The sequence below is a fragment of the Coturnix japonica genome, chromosome 15 (assembly GCF_054131305.1).
Source record: "Coturnix japonica strain WE chromosome 15, WE-NBRP24, whole genome shotgun sequence".
Taxonomy (NCBI): Eukaryota; Metazoa; Chordata; class Aves; order Galliformes; family Phasianidae; genus Coturnix; species Coturnix japonica.
This window is the reverse complement of record NC_140677.1, coordinates 6,410,165-6,432,915: the sequence shown is the minus strand read 5'-3', so window position 1 is coordinate 6,432,915 and position 22,751 is coordinate 6,410,165. Positions and strand designations below refer to the sequence as shown.

Sequence of the window (22,751 nt, the reverse complement as noted above, 5' to 3'; positions counted from 1 at the left end):
TCTACATTTATCACCACCCAGGCACTCTCAGCACCTTTCCCCCAACAGCCACACACTCCCACGTTCTGCTACCCGAATATTTTAAGGCTCCCACCCAATGCAATGGGTGTTGGGTCTGTATGCATGCATACCAGCACCCTGCCTGTCTCTCCAATTGCCCCCACCAGATGCACGGATAGAAACATCTGCTTCCAGAGGGAGGCACGCAGCTCATTTGTGCTGCTTAAACAAACACAAACAGAGGTAAACAAGCAGCTCAGTGCAGATTCCTGCTCCTCCCATGTAGGAATCCTTTTTTCCAACCAAACACATAATTTGTCACCGAGCAGCCGAGTTGTAAAATGCAGCTTCCTCTCTGCTTAATTCAAAAAGCATTTGAAAGCAATTGAATCCAGAAAGCTTGATTAAGGACTTTGAAGCCTTTGTTTCACTTAAAAGAAACCTTTGTTTTGCCTCAAATAAATTGGACATTTTCCCCAGAATTTACAATAACTCAGGAGAAGAAAAAAAAAAAAAAAAGAAGAAAAAAAAGCAACATTAAAAGTTAAAAATAACCCTTTCCTCTCTATTAAACACAGCTGCCAAAGGTTCAGAATTCACATTTTGTCATGCCACGCAAATCCCTGCAGCAGCTGAGAAGACACACACCATGTCTGGAGAGTGAGCACTGAAGATAAGCTCCAGGCTCCCACAGGGTTCCTCACTTCAGATTTCTTAGGCAGAGTACGAAAGCAGCACAGGTTCAGAAGCTGGGACAGCAGAGCCCCTAAAGACTGAATGGTGCCCATAGGTCCAAATGCCAGCCCCACGCTGCCCCAACACCACAGGGGCACTGGGCACCAAACACAGCAGGAAACGCAGTGAGGGTGGAAACCCAAGCTGGAAAGAAAATCATTTCCCAATGCAAACATTTGTACAGTACTAAAAGAGCTTACACTTTCATATGCTGTAAATTGAGGGTGGTTACTTACTGGGCTAAACGGGCACGCAGGTCACATGCTGAAAACCCCCCAGGTATGGCACAGGGGTTGGCAAGAGGCTGGGGCTGAGCTCGGCGCTGAGGTTGGTGCCAGGGCCAGGCTGCATCCTGCTGCAGCCGCTGTGCCTTCAGCTGCCGGAGGTCATCTGGGGAGTTGGAGCTCAGGGCTGCTTCCCCAGCTCGCAGAGTGACGCCCACCGCCGTTTTTAGCTTATTGGTGAAAATCGTAAGCCTTAATCCAATCCTGTCCCTTTACCCAAATTTAGCTCTCGGTGGAGCCAGCATCCCTTTGACTAGCGGTCTGAGCACGCTTACCTTGCCTGTGTGCAAAGCACAGAAAGAGAAGCAATAAAAAACCCACACTCGGTTTGCTTTACCTCTTTCTCCCCTACCCACTTCTAAGGGACCCCTATCTTCCTGCAGAAAGCCAACCACCATCCTGTCTTTGCACATACCCCTCGATCACAACTTGCTAAGGCCAATAAAAACAGTACGTATCACAGGGTCCAACCATACACCGACACACTTAGGGCATGACCGTACCGTGTAAAGAGAGGGCTTATAGAAGCAGTGAGAGCACAGTTCCTGAAGTTGCACCAAATTTCACGAAGCTGACTGCTGAATCACTAAGTGCTCCTGGCAAAGAGCAGCCTGCCTAGCGCCCACATATGGTTCTCCTTTCCTGCAGACGTTAACTGTCGAGACGCAGCACACAGACCTGGCCATTCCTCACAGCAGCAGCTCCAGAGCTGCCCCATGTATGGTTGGCTCCTCCTGCACACAGCAACCTAGATCTGCAAACAATGGGTGGCCACAGGTAACAGCCCCTTGCGCAAATGCAGATTTCTGTGTTTCGTTACAGATATTCAGCTCTGGAGTGGCTCCAAGATGCAGACCAGCATCTGGGTGAGCTTTGCACGCGCGTGTGGTTGCATTCTAACAGAGGGGCCCAGAGTTGTGTGCTCCAGGTGCATAGCTGCAGGGCCAGGTGCAAGCAGCTCCATGGCCACGGCAGAGGTTAGGGCTGAATGGGCTCCATTCATAAGGAAGCAAACTGGGCTCCCCACCACTTGGAAGGAACATTTCTGAAGGATATTCCCATTGTATGTCTAATAAGTCCCTTTGCAAGTTTTAAAGTTAGAAATAAGCCAAACATGCATTAAACCAAAGTTATTATTTTGGACTGGGCAACATGGCGAGCCTCAAGCCATCTCTCCCAAGGGAGGGACCAAAAAGCCCCCTCAGTGGGGAGGGCTGGGCTGGATCTCCAAGAACAAAAGCAGCTACAAACCAGGTTCGCCACGTGAGAACCTCATTAGAGCCCAAAGCCCACACAGCAGACAGACTACAGAGGAAATTGGAGTCTAATTTACATGGAGAACGATTACTTACTGCAACCAATTAGTGTCAAGCTGACTGACAGCCGACCCAAAATAGGCTTTCCCCACCCTTGTACTGCAAGTCTGAGCTTTCCTTATTGCTTTGCTTCTGGCAGGTGAGCGGTAGCACCTTGCCATGAGAGACAGCAGGGAGCATCCCCATAACAAACCATGTTAGGGCTGCCCACAAGGCACAAGGCTCAGCCTAGTCAGAGACATGGGCAACAGTATCACAAATGTTCTCCCTACTGCTCTTAAATGCCATCCTAAAGGGCCCAACAAGACATACATGGTTTATGAAAGGTGTTTCCCTTTTCCTAAGCATATATCCTCCCTGCACCTGGGGCTTTCACTCCCTGCTTTGCAATTGCATCCGAGACTGAGGGGGGTACAGTTTGTATCCAGGCAGCAACAGAGCCTGCAAAGCACTCAGCAGCAGGACTTCATTGTGTTTACCAACGTGCAAACTGTTTGCTTGCAAACACTGCAGAGAAACTGCCCCTCCTCCACACCAGATGAGTCCAAAAACCAGCAAACAGACTTTAAAACACCCTGACGTACACACATGGAACTGATTAAGTGCTGTTCATCTTCCATTCATTGTTAGAAAAGAAGTGCCTCAATTTTGCCATTACCTTTCCCTCCCTCCCGGGAACGCATGCTCCTTATTAACAGCACTGTCTAATCACTGCCCTTTGCTCCAAACAACAGACTGGGTGTGCATTTTGAACACACAGATACGACAAGAGTATTTAAAAGCAATATGCTGTATTATCCTTAATGAACTTCTAAGGACGGTCTCTATGTGACTCCCATATTTAAAGACTTTATGGGTCTTCTGCACAGGTAAGACACATTAGTCTTTTCATCTCTGCAGGCTGCACGTCATCTTTAAGTAAACTTCTCTGCAAAGATTACTTGGAGGAAACGCTTTGTGAGGTGTCTATGACTGTTTGGGAATACCTGGAGACAGCCCGGACCTCAGGTGGTGTCAGGCAGCAGCAGGGATGCTTTGATTCCAACTCACTTCCCATCAACGGTGATAAATCAATTTACACCACAGGAGCACTATCAAGAGATGGCCTCAACTCAGCACATCTGATGACAGTCACCACAAAGACTGTGAGTGGTGGCCCTGTTCCCCCCTTGTTAATCTGAAAGTCTTTGCTAATTACACCATGAATGCAATGAAAATGCACGTGCTCTCACACTCCCTGCAATTAGGCTCTTAATCTTCTGCCTATGCTCAAACCTACCTCCTCCACACTCACTTTTACCCAGGAACTGCTTTACCAGCAGCTTGAAGGGCAGCACAGCACAGATCCAGTTCTGTGTTCCCCTCGGTGCTGTTCCCTTCGGAGCCAGGTCCACAGCGCCTGTAATTCCCATTAATTCCCACTACAATTAACAGGGCGACTCACTGAGCTTTGATGACAGCGGGGTCTGCAATAGCAACTCTATCAAAATTATCTGTGGATAAAAGAGAGTAATTATAGGAGCAAATTCCTCGCTGAGGCTTTATCAGCTGCGATGTCTAACAGTGTTAGGGAGCAGGGAAGGCTTCAGCTCCCTTGGTTCTGCAGACAGCTCTCCTGGGGCAGGTGGTGGTTATCCAAGACAGGAGATAATTGCTTCAGGAGGACAAAACTGGAGAAGCCTTCAGAGTGCATCCATACTGCTCCCAGGAAGGCTTGTGGAAATGATGCACATTGATTGAGGAGGCGGGGGGCTCCTGGGGCTGCACTGAAACTGCAGGGAGGGGAAGGGTAGTGAGAAAAGGGTGGAAAAGGGTGAAAAACAAATTAACCTCCAACAACAGCACAAAGGAGCGGCCTGCTCCCTGCAGGCATCCATGCCTGGTGGCCACTGGGAGATGAAAGGCAGCAAGAGCAGTGGCAAAATACTTGTAACAGTGCTTATGGGCTCAGGACCTTTGAAGCCATCCTTGAGTGCTGCTAAATCACTTGTTTTCTTCGCGTTCTGCCTGGGATTTTCTTGGCTTTGTTCTGATTATGCTGCGTGCATTCAGAGGCTCCAACCATCAGGTGCTGATCCAGTCTGGAGTGCCCCAGGTGTGGGCAGTGCTGGGGTCCCCCCAGTCCTAGAGAACCAGCATTCATCTTTTCAGAGCAGCCTTTCTCTACAGTCTGATCTGGTGCATCTTTCTGGCTCCCTCACTAGTTGCAAATGAAGAAAAGCAGAAACCAACACAACGCCATCTTCCTATGCCTCTGAATATGCAACAACAGGAGCTATTGTAATAATAAAAACCAGAAGGAAAGGCGAGAACTCCAGCTGCAAGCAGCCTTGCAATCCTGACCCTGACGCTCTTGACAAGGTGACAGGTTATTAAGAAATATCCATATTAATCCCAACCAAAAAGTGCTCTGTTCAGCCAATTAAAGTGCCTGAGCGCTCCCAGAGACCTCTGTACTCTTTTTATTTTTTCTCTAAATGCCCTCTTAGGGAAAGGAATGGCTTCTGCAGAGATGAACTGCCCAGCTCCTTCCCACCTCACCACGAGCGGATAAAATGTTCCTGGCTGCTTCCAAACACTGCACATTAATCTGCGCAACGGAGCCTGTCTCTTTCAGCATCCGAATGATTTCTCTCCGGGGTGGGTAAGACAGAGCTGTTCCACTTGGCATCACATCCCTCCCTGCCCCCTCCTCGCGTTCCTTTTTGTTTTTTTGGCTCGCAAGACATTGCTTCAGGCTCATACGAAGCTGGAGAACTCGCTGCTGCAGGACATGCAGATATATAAGGCAACGGCGGCACTCAGAACAGAATCAGGAGATTATGTTTTTTAATGCATCAAATTAAGAAGAATCCAACCACCCCTCCCCACAGCTCAGGGCGCGTCGCTTCTTTCTCCCTCAGCCATTTCTCTGCCTGTGGCAGAACCGAGAGTGACAGTAACTGTTTCTTGAATTAAGGGCTGTTGGAAATGAGATACAGGAGAGGTCCATTTGTGGCCATTATTGGAGTTCTTCCCCAGGCAACACAAGTCCTGTGTTGCTGAGCCTCATGCAGTGATAAATCCAAACAGCCCCACCACACAAAGGGCTCTAGGTACAAAGCTGGGTGTTTCATTAACACCACACACGAGGGTTGGATTTTCTACCTGCCAGCCCCACATTTCTGCCAGCAAGAATCCTGGCTGCTCCATCAGCTGCTGGAGGGGCTGGAGCTGCTCTGGGCTGGCGCTCTTCATACACATTGCTATGGGCCCTGTTACACACATGCACCGAGGCCCAGCTGGGTGAAATCATACTATTTTGTAAAAGTTTTCATTAAATCATAAAACGTTCTTTAGCTGCAGTCACTCTGCTACCCACAGCTTAGGCTTTGGCATGACCCATGCAGAGGAGATGCTCAAAGCTGGACAGCCTGGTCTATTACCACTATATAGGGTGGAAACTCCTCACCCCACTCCCATCACCTCTTATTGTCCTCCAGGAAAAGTATGCACCTGAAACCTTCTCACTCCTGGAAACATAATGGCTCGGGCTCTCAGGACATATCTCATCCCTTGGAAGCCAACATGAGAACAGCATGTACTTTCCCATATTTCCAAGCATCCCCAAACCCTGAGCCCTTGGCACTCTCACAGCAATTGAATACAGTTCTCAGTATTGCAACCCCATTAACGAAAAAAAGAGAAATAACACACAGAGGGACTGCCCTGCCCCATCAGCCAGCCAGCACCTGCCCAGAGCAATAATCCCAATGACACCAGATCTGCACAATGAAGAAGCCCATTGCGCTGGGGCAGGGTTTTTCTATAGCTAAAATGGAAACAAATATTGGCTCACAAAGATGAACGATGCCTGCGACAGATTTTTGCTGCACTTGATTAAATACAGCACACTGCAAACCCATTTCTCCTCCTTGAACGATAAACTCTATAGTCTAAAATTAAGCCCAGCAGGGTGAGATCTTGTATAGATTTCAAGATATTGCAGATTTTTTGGAAACCCTGACTGCACCGTATCCACGCTCTGCAAAATCACTTCAGAACCTCTGGCACCAAATAGAAACACAGCAATAGCTAAAAATCACGTCGTGTTTTTACCTCGACACAGCCCGCACCATGGCGTACAGCTGGGGTTTGCCTTTCCATGATAAACCACTCTTTGCTTTTGATCACGTTACTGTGTAACTGTGGATGTGAGTGTAAGATATTATCATAAAAAGAAAACGAGAAGAAAAAGACCAATCAAAGAAGTGTACCAACCTGGAACACGCTTTCCAAAGGGTATTTGTAGATACCAGAATTACCATTTCTCTTAAAGACAACTGATCCTTTTCATGAAAGTACAATAAGCCCTAGAGAAATTCTTGTTGATGGTTATTAAATGGGCAGGCCTCATGCATTTTTCCAGTAAAACGACTGAAGCTTGGCTTTAGCATAATCCTGAAGATTACTGACATCTTCTGCAGCTTTTTTCCCCACTCCTGCTGAATAATCAGAGTTCCCTAGAAAACCAGTCCCAGACAAACATCAATCCTTTTTCCCCTCCCTTCCTCTCTATTTTACCTGTTTTTATGCATTCTTTTTGGCACAGCAGCAATGAGGAGGTTAGACATCCTGATAGCTAAGGCGCAAACCCTCGGGTCAGTGATCCCCATGCCATAGCATTGTCTGTTTCTGGGGGGCAATACTCTTATTTCCCAACTTCCAGATCCACCTGCTTTAATGGGAGCTTGGGCTGCCTTTTAAATGCTTTTTACTTATTTTTTTTTTTTTTTTCCCAGAGAAAGTCTTAAAAATAGCAAAAAATTGCCACTTCTGAAGGCACTCAGAAGAGCTGGTTCTTCTCTTTGAAGGAAAGGCCTCCCTAATATTGGGAATTACTTGAATATTTGGATGCTTTGTGGGAGAATCTTGCAAGGATGCTTCAAAACAAGCACTTGGTTTTCTACTTCAAGGTCCACATGGTTTCCAGTCACACAAACACTTTCTTCCTTGCATTTCCCAGTTTAAACCCCCCACTACAAGTGGCTCTGCACAGAGAATGGAGACAATTAAAGACTCTCCAACAGTAAGGGTTGCAATTGTCATGTTAATGAGGCCGTTAAGCTCCCTGGTGTGCTTTCTAAAAATAAAATTCCATTCAGGTATACAGCTCTCAAGGCCGCAGAGTGCCCAGGGAAGTATCTGAATGCAGATTCCCAAATAGCTGGTTGGTTGTGCTGTCTCAAAGCCATCCTGGCCCCACCAGTGTCCTACAGATGTAGAGCTTGGCTGCTGGACTGGGCAGGGTCCCAAATTTCAGCTCTTCTCATGTCAATGGGAAGCCCAGAGAGATGGTGTGTGACATAGTTGGAACTGATGCTGGAGCCAAGGTCATGTCCCAGCAGCTGGGCACTACTAAAGGTCAAGACCTAAGATTGATCCACATGCATGACATGGTGGACACGGCCATAGCTGGGAGGGTCCCATCTGGATAGCAGCAATGACATGGCAAGCTGTGCTGTAGAAGGCTTGCTTGCAGTAATTAGAAGCATCACGGGAGGACTTCAAAGCACACTGCGAACCTCAACGGCAGAAGCCTCTTTTTAGTGGTCAACAAGCAAAAATTCACAAGAGCCCTCGAGCATCTCTTAATAAACCTGAATTACACAGAATTCTGTTTTGGGAAGAGGTACCTGACAGGTCACTGCAGAGCCTGCTAAAAGGAAAGCTAGTGGTTTCTTTTTTTGCTCTTGTATCTTTTAACTCATGCAGCTCACACATAGGCAGACACACACTCTGCTTTTCCTCTGCCTGTCTCTAAAACTGAATACAAACTAGAGTTCGTGTATATTGAAGTCTGTAGGAAGCTTAACATTTACTTGGCTTTTGTGTAAACACTTACGTGAATTACACAAGTTTCAGCCAAGATGCTTGGCACCCCGTCGTGCAGAGCCATATAACTCATTACAATTAAAACCAGAGTGCGAGGCAATCAGGCTCGCCCGACAGCGTGCTGTTATGGATTTGCACTTCCAAATAGCTTCCAATTTGTCTTCACAGCAGCTCAGCCTCTCGGGGAGAAACCCCACCAGCTTGATCCTGCAACCCAGGGCAGTAAGTGGCTGCAGAGCCACTGTCCTCCATGGACTGCAAAAGGTGTGGTGGTGGCACCCATTCAGACGGGTGGATATGGAATAGGGACGCGTACCTACTGCCACCAGGCTACAGCGTACAGGCTGTGTGTTTACTCACCCTGATGGTGTAAAGATGGTCTGCATCCTGCCCCTATGAAGGTGTCCCAGTAAATGCATTTGAATAATAAGAACCTACCAAAAAGCCCAGTGAAACGTGCATCACCCCCAACTGCAAAGCAGTGTCTATTCCCCAAGCCTTTCTTATTCATATTATTCATAATATGCTAAGCTATTAAACCATCCTATGGAAAGTGCTGTGGCTTACAGTGCTGCAGACAAGTGGTGTTATCACTTGGTATTTCTTCTTTGTTATTACAGTGAATCTTCCTACATCTCTGAAAATAATCCAATTATTGCTCACCACTGGTAAGGTCACTGCTGCTTTGAACAGAGATTTGGGTAATACCTGATTACTTTTAAGCAAATATCGCTAGGACTTCAGCAGAAATTTCAGAGAGATGGAAAATCCATTTTACTGGAAACCACAGATGGAAAAATATTCCCACTCTAGACGACACAAGCGGACAAAAATAAAGGTATTATTTCTCAGCCTTATTAGAAAAATATTGTTTTATCTGAAATTGAGAGCATAGATATATTCTGTTATTAAAACAATATGTAATTTTTCATATCACATAACCTTCGGAATAAGGCAATCATCAAGTCTCTATTAAATGTCCCCATACAGGCTCCAAAATGTATTGAGCTACTTGAACACAATATATGGAAAATGGCAGAGGGTTTGTATCACTTGTGGGAATAAAACAGCTCAAAGAAAAGCAGATATCAAAGATCAATCTATAATAAGGAATATGCAGTTAACATCCCTTACAGCAGTCTCGGAGATTATTTTTCTGCATTGAGCCAACTAGATAACAGCAAATTCAGACAAAACGCTTATCGTGCCAAGAAAAGGTGTCTATTATATGTCTTTTGGTGCAATTAATCACGGGGTTCTTTACTGTCAGTCCATCTTTAGGCAACGCCGGGAAAGAAAAAAATACCCAACTCTTTCTTTCCCTTAAGAAGAAATTAATCACACTGTCACTGAGAAATGGTTTTTCTAACATCACTTTCCCTGTGCTGGCCAACTGACATTAGAAACGAAACCCTGTTAGTGCTCATTCTGCTAAAGGAGGAAGGATGCTCAGAATTAACCCAAGGGTGCCCTCCCAGGTGGGCACGGGCACGTTCCAAAGACTCCAGCAGAAGACTCAGATCTAAGGGTGCTGGGGAAGGACGGTGGCTGCCAGCAGCTCCCATACACTTCAGTTGTTTTCTGTTTTGAACAAATAGCACAAAGAGAACGAATGCTGCACACTAGGGGTAAAGACTCATGTCCTCCGTGATTCTTCCTACAAGAACACAAGGAAGTTGCCAACTAATCTTCTCTTTTCTGAGTAATACATACGTCTGCATTTCTTTATGGTTCTGCTTTTTTGAAGAAAAAGCGGCAGCCTAAAACACTGAGAACTGAATATTTAACAAGTGAACTCTGTTTACTCCTTACAAAGAGCACCGACTAGAATGTTAGCCAGGAAACACAGGAAGAAAAACACACAGTTTTGTGCTCTGTTATCAAAGTAAGACCCAACACAAAGGGGATGAATTTTTAAAACCTCCCAGCGAGCTGCAGAATGAACTCCTGGTTAGAAGGGCACTCTATTCAAAATGTCCCTGTCATCTCATGTCACCCTGTCCTGAAAAGGAGCCTGGGTGAAAGAGAGAAAGCAGCCTGGGTGCAATAGGCTGAAGTAAAGCAGGGACCCAAGGGAAGGAAAAGGCATGGTGGCTTTGGAGGACCCAGCAAAACACCAAGGCACAGAGCAGCCTTGATGCCAGTGGAAAAAAAAATGATACAAATCAACTGGCAGATGCTTTTCTAAGGGTGTTTTCACCAGATTCCAAATGAAGATCTAAAGGGAAGTTGTTTTTGGTATTGTTGGTTTACAAAGAGCATCAGTAGAGCGGGCTGGGTGCAAGGACTCGCACCTGGAACAGGACTAAAGGAGGATCATTGCACTCACATTTCAGCTGTTACTTTTAAACAGGGCTGCTTAAATGAGAGGCGCCTGGGGAGGCCGGTGTGAGAAGAGAAAGCAGGACAGATGGAATTAATGCAGAAACCCAAGACGGCTCATTAGTGTGGAAGCGAGCATTGTCAAAGAGCTCACGTCTGCACCAAGCATGAACCTGGCGTAATTGAGCCCAGCTATTTAACAGATTGAATTAGACATCAGTGCACGGAGGTGAGACGGGGAGCATAGCACCGACCTGGTTCTGCAGGAACCGTGGTGGCCTGGAGACCTTCCACAGCCTGACAACCCCAACAAACACCACACATGCAGAATAACCAACTGGTTACACTTCTTATTAACGCACTATCATAGCGCTGCTAACTGCTCCCACAGTCTCCTGCTGCAAGAACTCTGAGCCTCCCTGACATTTCACTTTCTTCTGTTTCCGCTCGATTCAGTCACGACTGTAGGTCCCTGTAGAGTTACAGAGGTAAAGCAGCAGCATCTACATCCTATTAAACACTCAGGAGCCAGGTTTTGGGGGATTTTTCAAGTCAGGTAGGACTAATTGCCATGGGTGACTGAGCTCCACTGTAGCCAGAAGGACTGTGCTGCACAGAACAGCCTTTCCAAGGCACAGGTGTTTTCTCTCCCTGTCCTTCATATATCTAGCCAAATAATCAGTTTATTAGCATGAAGCAAATGCACAGTGAAGTAACAACACTCGCGTTATCGAGGTTCTAACTAGGGAGGAGCACATCATTAATCACTGTTAATGCCAACATTAAAATGGTATTGACGCTAAGAATCCCAGGCATCCCATTTGGTGCTCATCTAACATATGGCACATGTGCATTTTATAGCTTTTGTATTAATCTACCCGCAATGCCATCACTTTGCAAGATTTCATGAAATATTAAAATTACGGAGGATAATTTATTTTAGAGCTCCAGGCAAAGGCCCTGGGAATCACGAGAACCTGCCCATTAAATTCACACAGGTCTGCGACTCACAGTCCTAATATCCCGTGTCTGTTTGCTGAGCGAGAGAACGACACGACGTCTTTCAGCCCCGTTATTTGATGGATCAGTCTGAATTTGCTTATTAAGGTTTCTACAATCCATTACCACTCCAGGAAACAGAGAGAGAGAGAGACTGAGAAAGACATGATAGACTAAGGATGTTTATCAAAACACGCAAAGTGAGATTGACATTCAAAACAAATCACTGCAGCCTCCTGCAAGAAGTGCTGGGCATCTTTATCAACAGCTGAACCATAAGTCACACCGTTGACTTTCAATACTCAACAAAAGGCTGTGGTGCATAAGGTCAGTGTAGAAAAACATTGGGTTTTCACGGCTTATGATTAATGTATCACAGCTCCGCACATTTCAAAAGGATTGCACGCGCCTGGGCTCAAAATGGCTCACAGGACCCTGGTATGGGCATGAAAGCAGAGTGATGCCATGCAAGATTAACTTCACGCCACCCACTGGTGATCCCACCAATCACACAATAGGGTATCTGATCTATGCCTTTCAGAACCAGGCAGGATAGATCTGGTCACTGTTGAGATATTCCCTGCTATAATGGTTGCTGTGGAGAAAGGTTTCTGCAATAGCTATCAGGGAGATTCAACATCAGCAGCTGCTGTCAAGTTTGAACAACCACAAAATTGAATAGTAATTCTCTGATGAATGCTTACCACCTTGCAAAACTCTTTTCAAGATCAGGAATTGGTATAAAACTAGTAGACTGTTGCAGAACTATGTGTACACAAGATATAAAGTCACTATTTCAAACAACTAACCATAAAAAAAAGATCATGCAAAGTCCTTTGGCCCAGCCTCATGCCCTGAGGGTTTGATGCACTGACTGCAGAGGCAATTGTGCACACTGCAGGAGGAGGTGGAAGAACTCTACTGCAAGACCACCTTGTCATGAACAAGTGTGTAATAACCCAGGTTACACCTGAAAAAACAGTACTTCCTGCACCTTAACAGCAGCACACACAAACCTCTGCAAAACTTACAATTCCCTTGTTTGTCATTGCAAACTTGGCTTATTGAAATCCTACAGGTCTCACAAGCAAATCATCCTATTGAACTCCAACTGGAGGAAATGGGTGTGGATGCATCTGCTTAATTGAGCACACAACTGGTAGTAACTAAGCATGCATTGAAAATTTGAGTCTGTATCTGCAGAGATGTTTCCCATTAAAAAACAACTTGGAAATAGCAAATATTCTTGGACCGCTTCTCCGCAATGTAAAATATAACGTGCAAAAGTACACTTTACTTCCAAGATACCATAAACATACACAGCAGAAAACCAATATTATAAAAAATGAAGCTCAATGTTTTCGTTCTTGCCCAAAACGGCAGTGCCACAAACCAATGTGCAAACAGCAACCTCAACAAAACAGCCATCGTGTGTCCAACAGCAAGATTGGTGCCCCAAGTCAAGATCACAGATGATAAGGACAACGATGAGGATAAAGCTGAACCAACAGCAGTTGTGCTGCTCTGAACTACACTATGATTCAACTACTCCCGTGGCACACATGCTAAATACATTGAGAATGCAGCATGGTGACATGTGGATTTGTGCATCAGTTTCAAAGAGAGGGATGTGAGCTTGCACAGAGTGAGAACGCGTGCTTGTCCCAGCCAAGGCACTCATTTATCCCCATATGCTTTCATGGGTGGGGACAATGGGCTCCTCAGCAGAGCTGCTTGGTTCAGACCTAATTAACATCTAGGTGCCAAAAGAGAATGAAAGCTGCCACGAGACGTGTCTTCCAAAGGCTCTCTCAACTCTTCAATACTAAATACTGAATTAAGACCCAAAAAGGAGAATTTTTCATTTCCAATTTAAACACATACTAAATCTTACAGATGTGTTATCCCAGGGTGTCGACTGAACTGATAAAAGATGACCCAGCGGACTGAGCAATCACACAGCACAGTGTCGGAGCAGAAATGGGGAGATTCTGCCTTAATGGTTATTTTCTGGAGAGCAATCAAGTGGAATAATTTCTGTTGAGTTGGGGGGGGGGGGGGGTGGGAAACAGCAAAAAGCAAAAAAAAGCCCAAAAACATTGGATGCACCAACAAAACATTATGAAGACGCAGATAGCCACTGCAGCTCTGCCTCCTCTTGTCTCATGTGGGATGCTTATCAGAGAAACAGACCCTGAGGTTTATACATTAAGTCCCTGTGCTCAATAACCCAACCCGGGACCCTGCTCGGGGTGATCATAGCATTTAACTGGCTGGGATGCAAAATTGTAACTGGAACCAGAGAATCACGAATTGGCATCACCATTTCATTTCTGGAAACTTCCCTGTTAGACAGCCCCACACTGCTCATGTATAGCTTCATTCATTCCCTGTGCTTTTACAGGCCCATCAGACACAACTAAAGGAGGAAATGGACAAAAACACCTGGAGAAAATGTCATTAAAATACTTGTAATGCTCCCTTAAACACTCATGGCTGTGCTTTATCGGAGGACACCACATGCACTCTGCATGCTAAGCACTTCGGTAAAGGAACTAATCCTGGTGCTTTAACCCACAGCAAATCAATCTGGATTATCCCATTATACCTGTCCTGAGAAACAAGGAAGCATTTCTCCAGGGCACTACCTCCTCCCCAGCCCAATTCCTTGCTGTGTTCAGAAGAGCTGGATGTCCCCAGGCACAACCAAAACCTCACTGCCTGTCCTTCGCGAAGGCTTCCTCCAAGCCCTCAGCACCAAAGGTCCAGCTGCTGTGATACCCTCCAAACAGGGCTCTCTTTTCTCAACATTGCTTGTTCACTGCAACATATCACACTATCATAACTAATTTTATTAAAAATATATATGAAGAAAAAAAAATATTTTTCCAGAGTTGCTAGCTATTGACTTCATGCTTTGAGCATCATCTCTCCAACACACGTACCACACCAGGTAGGTGGGACTATCTATTGGAATAACCTCATGCAAGCATATAATCCCTGCTAACACTCTAGGAGATGCAAGGTTGAGGCTGGCAGACATTTTGCTTCTGAGTGGCAGCTGGAAATGGAAGCAAAAACTCAGTGAACTGATGGCAGCCCCACTGTAATGGCAGGAATGTGCGTAACTCTCCTGTAAGTTCACAGCCACGCTTTCTTGTCAAGCAATTAAGGATAGACTCTATCCGCTATAAACGCGCCTTTTGTTTGCAAAGTAAATGAATGCCACAGCAGTAATTAGCAGAATGTTTCCACCAGTACTTCTTAAAAATGAGGCTGAAAAAGCATTTCAGCTTATCCCAAAGCAGATTTGCCTATTCTGTGCTAGACAGAACATCAACACTGGCCTCTTTGACATACAATTTCTCCAAAGAGAAAGAAAATAAGATTAACTACTGTACTTCTGGCAACTTGCATCTCCACTAGGAAGAGCCCCACTCTCTGCATAAACCCAATTATCACATATCAAAATCCAGAGTTGCTTACAATAAGGCCTTGAGGGTTTCATCAAATGAGGGAAACTCAGCTTCAGTTCCCACTTGCAGAAGGATGCTCTATCTTTATCTTTTCAGATGCTCCAAACATTCAACATTAGAAATGCAGCTCAGTAAGTCAAAACTGAACACAGGGCAATGCTCTGGGTCTCTTCAGAACTACAAATATTCATCGACAGCAAAGCTCATGCACATTATTTTCCATGTAGCTCATGTTTTCAATCTGCCTAGCACAATTGCCTTGGGTGATTTAAATAGGAACTGAAAATCTTCCTGAAAGATGGAAGCAGCACCGTCCAATTTGTAAATACCTTGGGCTCCATGGAAGGTTGTTAATGTTAATACAGGGAATCTGTTTGATGCATGTGAAAAGAAAAATAATTCTCATTACAGAGTTTCTTGTAATGACAGTGCTCAAATATAAACCACAACAGTCTGCTTTTGATTAGAGCAAGCCATTTAGTGCCGCTGTTATTACTTGTTGTTTCTACGGTTCCTTGGGTGTGCATAACTCTTCCCAGACAGACGCAAGGAAAGGCTTGCATGCTTCTTCACTGAAGTAACAAATCCTGCTGGGTTTCAGCAAGGTCGAGCTTCCTTGCTATCCTCCTCACTTGTACATGGCCCAGGGCAGGGCTTGATGGGTCCAGATCAGACTGGGCAATTCTTGATCCTGGGTCTTTCTGCATTGTTTTTTTTTCCTTCTTTTTTTTTTTTTTACTCATTTTTTCTTCTCCTTTTAGGAGAAGGGAGAGAGTTCCCTCATGCATTCATCCATATTGGAAGTGTCCCATGTTCTCCTATCCACTTGCAGAGGACAACGTTACCATTTATATTATGGCATTCCCACCTTCAGGAGACTTGTTTGAGGGTCATTTAAATCAGCTCAGCATCATGGATGCAGAAAAGCTACTGGCTGAGACAAGAGTATTCAGATTAAGCACACAGTCCCCATTCAGATGCCTCCAAAGTGTAACATTGGCACAGGTGGCCCAACGCAATCCTTCAGCCTGGCAAAGCTAATTCCAGCCATTGAGAGATGGTCTGATGTTTTTCCTCACTCTAACACGAGTCTTACATAGATTTAAAAAAAAAAACAACATTAAAAATAAACAAGTAAATAAATCCTCCAGCAATCTGTCAGGTCAAAAGCTTAGAGAACAGAGGCCACGTTTAATTGGCCGATGGTGGTTAACAGCCCCATAAGCATCTGTGTGCCCAGATTTGTGACCTCAGTTACTTGGCACACACTTTTGTTTGGCTACAAGAGACGACAGCAACCACACAAAAGCGACTGCACGGATACAAGGTCACTATGTGCAGTATTAATGAAGCAATATAGATGATAAGAAATACATCCAGTGCCTGGATATACTGTATGCTCAGGGGAGCCAGACTGATATTAAACAGCAAAATACTGATCTATTGTGTAGGATGCACGTCTGAAGGAATGGTTTCCAGATGGGACCACTCATAAACAGAGATTGCAAACAGCTCTCTTTTTTAAATAAAATAAAAAGAATATATACCACACAAAGTGGTCATATTTTTCCAAGACGACTCTATAATAGCTCTGCTTTAATTTGTGTGTCTCATGCACATACCTTGAGTTTAGGGTATTTTATTGGTGAAGAATAGGCCTTTTTAACTGAGAAGAGGCTACTTTCAGTGAGAATTGCCATGTCTTGCTTCTGCCCTGTTAAATTCTTCTCCCAGCCTGCTGGGCGGCTGGGATGGATTGCAAGGCTGGAGCTCAGACAGCAAGGAAAACAAATGTAAGTTGTTTTAAATTTTATAATACTTCCATGTGCAGTGCATAAACCCCTATTCAGAGTAAACAAAACCATTGAGGAGCTGGAGGGGGTGATAATCAGTGTACACAGATCTCAATAAATACGTCAAACTATCAATTTTCCAAGCTTGGCTCTTTCCTTTGCCATTCGAAAGCCACCAAACAAACTCTTGGAATTAATCAAAAATCATTTACAAAGGCCATAAAACGATGAAGCTGGTAATAAATCACGTTAGCAGAGTATCACAGAACAAACCGGCACTTGTGTTTTGGAGAAGCTGATACTGGGAGAAAAATGCTGTTCTCCACCCGTCTGTAAACGTTATTTAAAAGTTGTTTAGTTGCCATTGACATATTGTTCACAAAGCTGTTGAAAAACGTCCTGCTTGCCAGCAATGTAAGGAAATGTTCCGCACGGGGTGAACGTTAGCGCACGTCCCACCGGGTGCTGCACTGGGGAAGGAACAGGGACAGAAAATGATTTTACTCCTTGCAGATCGAATATTTGACTTCTGCTCTGCTGCTTGCCTCTGCTCAGCAACCTCAGCTATGCGCTCATCCCTTTCATTTAAACATCATTTACCTCTTAGACATAAACAGTTTATCGCTCGAGAGCTACTCTACACCAAACAAGGGCTTCGAGCAATATTCCACCCTCTTACTTATGTAAATACCATTTATTAACAGGAGGCACAAAGTGCAATGCCTGCGCTGAGGCCCTGGAAGCCAGAAAATCTGAGAGATGTGGGAAAGCTCAACGCAAGGCCATCAAGGGGGATAAGCCAGGGGGATATCCCTGAGCACCATATGCCATAACACGCCACGGCACATCGCAATCTAATGATCACAAGTCATCTAAAGGTGCAAAGCAATTTTCTGCAAGTCCCAACCGGTTCAAAAGAGGCACATATTTCTGGAGAGAAATGACAGATGATGGCAAAGCTGGGGTGGCTTTTTGCTTTGCGGCGCTGTTTTGTCACAGAGTCAGGAGGGTATTGGGATGCACCATTGGGAAGTGTTGGTTTGTATGGCCAATCACTGCTTCAGTGATGGAAATAAGCACTCCTAAGTTAACTGGCACTCCCAAATGGCTGAGCAAGCAGCTGATACAAGTTTGGTGCCAGCGACAAAATCCATAGGACAAACTAATTCAAATCCTGGCTCATCCTTGCTTATATCACTAATGACTCCCAACCTTCCTATTACTATTACTATTACTTCCCCCATTCACCTGTGTTACTACTACTTGCTTCATAAACATTGCAATGGTTGTTCTTTTCCCTATGTTTATTTATACTTCCCATTAAGAGGAAGAAAATGCCTTTTGAAAGAGCAATGTACCTGGTGGCTGCTGCTAGCACAACGAAATCACTGCAGCTGTCTGCAACCGGAGCAAGCTCTCATACAGACAGGACACCAAGCAAAGGGGGAGCAGCACAGGGTGGTGTGAGGAAGCAGCACCACATGTCAGGGTGTATTAAAACAACATCACACCTGCTTCCCACATTCAGAGAACATCCCCTGCGCAATAAGACTTGCTGTTGATGGAAATAAAGGAAGAAGCTGCCTGTGGCAAAGCCCCGAGTGGGGTGCAGCCCAGTGGAAACACCCTCTGACTCACTTTGTTACTGAGGCTAAGTGCAAGCTAATTAATTGACTGTATCTGTTTCTCTGCTCTGTATTTATGAAATGCAATCTCCACAGAAGGGCTGGCTGCCTTGCAGTTACAACATTCAGATGTTAGAAATTCATGAGCCAGAATCAGTAAACATGATGCAATTATAAAAATAAATTGATGTGGAAAATCAACTTAAAGAGTCCTCGAGAGAAAAAGCACTTCTAGATAAAATGCCTCATAAAAATGCACGTAGCAGCATCCTGGCTGCAGCACAGCAAACAACCAGGGAGTACATTTCAGTTCGTCCTGGGCAAATCATAACCCAAAACTGTGCTCTCTGCCTTTCTCATCACCACACGTATCAGAGATATGAAGCCCCAGACCCAGTCCCACTTCTGGAGCTATCTGCCAAGCCCAGACCAAACATTTGGGAGCATATAGTCAGTAGGAAGACAGACAGAATGGGGCTTCTCCAGTTGTACATCTTAGCATGTCCCAGCATTTCTGTCTGATTTTACTGCCATGTTAGTTCTCTACTATAATCACTCTTAATCCAGCTGCCAGGCTCTGGGCAGTTGTTATTTTGCCATTTACTTTGAGTAAGGTGGGAAGCTGCCTTATCCCACCAGAGTCAAGTCAGACATGAGTTTCTCATCTCAGCACCATTTACAGGTTCTTTGTTCCTAGTTGCAACACAGTTCCTGTTTGGGAGGCAAGTACATCCTTGCACCAAACCTGCCCTTTCACTCGGTCAGCACATTTTCTCCACTGGCTCCCCAAACCACTGACCAGCGCACTGCCCACTTGCAGGACCCAACACAGGAGGACAGGTTTATTCCTTTTTCCTTCCTCAGAGAGTTTCAAGATGGCCGAGGTGGGCAAATCTAATCTCAGAGGGCGCCTTTGAATCACAGCTTCCCAGGCAAAGCCTGAGACCAATAAACAACTCTGGTTACATGATCACCACTCTGGGGCACTGCCCTACATCTCCAGCTGTGGGTGTACAGGCTGAAGGGAGGGCATCTCTGCACTGGGAGGGAGCTCAGAGACAAGCCAGGCACCAAACCAACACATTACCCACACAGGGATAACTACACCAAGACTTTGAAATCCCCTCAACGAGAGAACTGGTTTATCCTACTTGGTTGTACAACATAACCCCCTAAAAAGCAGAAGGAGACAAGAGTGCTCCCCACTCACTCGGAGCAGCATCTTCTAACAGACCCATGAGGAACACAATAAGCCCCGCTGGTCTGGGGCCACAGTGACAGCCCGTGCCCACCCAGCCCCAGCTCCCTGCCCACCCAGCACCTCCCTTCTGCACATCAGGATTGGGGATATTTCCTTTCTTCCGGCTCCAGGCGATGAAAGGAACTGGCTGAGCATCTGGACAAACTGTTAACCCAGCACTCACACCAACCTGTGTCAGACACCATGGCAACTGGTGTGCTAAGCTAATTATGTCTGTACACAACGCTTCATAATGAAGCATTATATTGCCTCATTAGAGAGCCTTTGCCTGGCTTCATCCCTACACCCTGTGCTGGATGCAAGGTGTGGCAGTGTCCGCCAAAGCTCTGCGATGCTGCTGGGACCAGGGACTAACCCATCCATCTGCCCCCAGCAAAAAGAGCTCTTTGGGTGTCCTGACAAAGTGACAGAGCCAACAAACTGCTGCTTTTCCAGGATACACTTGTGCAAGAAGGAAAACAGCAGAGGTGAGCTTCCAGCGCCAGTCCTCCTGCCGCCCCCCCAGCACCTCCATGTGTGGTCTGTGTGTAAGCACCATCTGTCTCCAGTTTAGCACAACACTGCCACAGTCCCACCAATTAAAACAGCCTGCTGGAGTTCAGTTCTAAATAAATGCAAAGTTAAGTAAATGATCAGCAGCGAAGATAGATAGGAGGGGGAAACCCAAGTGCCGGCATGCATCCGACGAGGGTGGGAGAGGGACACTGTGCCACTGCAGGGGAATGGGACCCATTCCCAAACACCACACCTGCCATCCCTGCAAAGCCTGGGTCCTGAAACCTAAAGCCATCCTGAGCCCCAGAATGCAGGAGGGCAATGGATATCCAGAGACAGCTCCCTGATCTATCCACATGCTGCAGCTTATTTGCCTCCACGGCACTTTGCTGCCTTTATCACCTGGAGAGAAAATCAGGTGCTATGAAAAGGGAATGAGGAGTAATGGTCTGGCTGTGCCACTGAAATCCAGGTCACAGCCCTGTGAGTCTGAGCCATTCCCTGTCCTGGCCATTACAGCAGTGTCAGCCACACAAGGAAATTGCTGGCCCTTAATGCAGATGTAGTCGTTCATTGCTGCTACTGTAGCAAGTTCCAGAGCATTGGCCAAGGATGAAAGCTGCACACGAAAAAGCAATTTTCTGTGAACTAGGGGAAAAGCAGTATCAAAATACAAATCTTGTTTGTTCAAGGGCAGAAGGAGTTGAAAGGCTTATGCTCTGGGCAGGAGCATCACCTGGACATTGTTCTCCATTCAACCTCTCTGAGAAGAGAGCATGGCCACTTAAAATCAGGGCAACTGCATGTAGGCAATGCATGGAAACACTGCTTGGCCTTCACTGGGTGAGCAGAAATGACCAGAGCAATACAACACAAAACAATGCCCTCAAAACCTAAACAGGGAGTGACCATCTGCATGGGGCGGGGAGATGACTCCTCAGAGCACAGCACCACACTCACATTTCCAACTGATGAGCTTTCCAGAAACCCTCACTAACACACAACCTGCAGCTGACCCCGGCTACTTTTTCCTGCTTAAAAAGAAATGAAATACAGACAGAATCGTTTCCTCTTCGGTTCCGTGAAGAGTTGGAAAGTAAAAAAGACAATTAAAATGAGCAGAAATGGATCGGCAGCACTGCCCCATGGGGATGTACCACCAACTCCAAAGGGAAGGGGACCAAACCCTTAGCACAGGGGATGCAAGGTGGAAGCTGCTCAGCAGGGATGGTTTAGATAAATATCATATAAAACAGCTCAGCCCCCATTCCAGCGCAGCAATGTATTTGCTTGTATTTACCACCCACATACTATTTTATTAAGGCATAATCTCGAATGAGAATTGTTGCCATTGCTGAAGTTTATTTTAACATATGGTTAACTGGAGCTAAGAAAAACATGTAAAATACATTTTAACGTGCTATTCCTGCCTAATGGTTTTTGTAATTCTTTTTAATACCTTATATATATTTCTACATTCCAAACACTGGGAGGGCAGGTACGTTAAAAAATTATATCAGTCACATGGTGATTGCTGAATGAAAAAAGTACTGTGGTTCCTTTGTATTAACCCCAAACCACGAGCACTGTTCTAGTTTTCTGTGGGCAAAAGGTAATTTGTAGTTTCATAAATTCTGTTCAAGACATCATAATTCTTACCTGGTCACAGCTGTCAGGTGCTGATACACCACGGTGGCGGGGTTTTAAAAGCAGAGATGGATGTCTTGTAAAAAGCCCCAGGCATTTAAAAGCCAGAAAAATTCTTTCAGTCCTGAAAAAGCCCAGTTCAAGTCTTGCTTGGGGTGAGGAGCTTTTGCTAGGGTTCAGCACGGCACTTAAACCACATGCCTACTGCTAAGCACAGGAGGAGGCTCAGCTGCCTGTGATAAACCACCCATGTGTGCAACTTTAACCATGCCACTTAATCAAGGTATCAGCACACCGTTAATGGGAAGCCATTAGCAGAACCAGCCTCACATAAAACCAGCAGAGAGCCCAAAGGAGGGCTACAAATATGGGGAAGGGTCTGGAAGGAAACAGGAGATGCTGAGGTCCCTTGAGAGCAGACAGAGGGGAGGCCTCATGGCACATCACAGCACCCACTGAACAGTCCCTGCTTTTCAGCCTCAGTCCTTTATCCCCTTATGAAAGCCCGCTCTGCAGAATTTAATTGGGTATATTCTAAAATATCAGCTTTGTTTCTTCACCAATAAAACAGAAAGCCACTCTCTCACATGTTTATTTGAAATAGGGATTTAGCGAGTATTAAACGCTCCCCTCTCAGCTAAGGTTCCAGGCCAGGATTTAAGTATCTGTGTTACAAGACGAATTTGAGTTTTAACTCGCAGTAAGCACATTCTAAAAATGGAATAAAATAATGAAATCCATGTGCAAATCTCAGCCCTCCCCCCCCAGTAACCCTCCTGACCCAAATACAACCCACACTCCGACCCATGCGGGACATTCACCTCTGCTCATTGCTTGCTGGAAAGAAAACAAACCAGAAAGCCAAAAGAGAAAACACTCCCTAATTTTGTAGTTTTCTGCTGATTTCCCTCAGAAGAACAGAAG

At 45.5% G+C, this 22,751-nt stretch overlaps 1 protein-coding gene across 2 annotated transcripts in view; it reads right to left on the bottom strand.

Annotated features, from left to right (window-relative positions):
- Positions 1-22,751, bottom strand: part of PRICKLE2 (prickle planar cell polarity protein 2) — an 88,730-nt gene that overhangs the window by 46,640 nt on the left and 19,339 nt on the right. The window contains exon 1 of one of the 2 annotated variants that reach the window (XM_015875406.3): positions 972-1,169. The exons of the other annotated variant lie outside the window; for it this stretch is intronic. The gene's annotated coding sequence lies outside the window, so the exon portion shown is untranslated. Of the gene's footprint in view, positions 1-971; positions 1,170-22,751 lie in introns of those variants that run through there. 2 annotated transcript variants of the gene reach the window in all.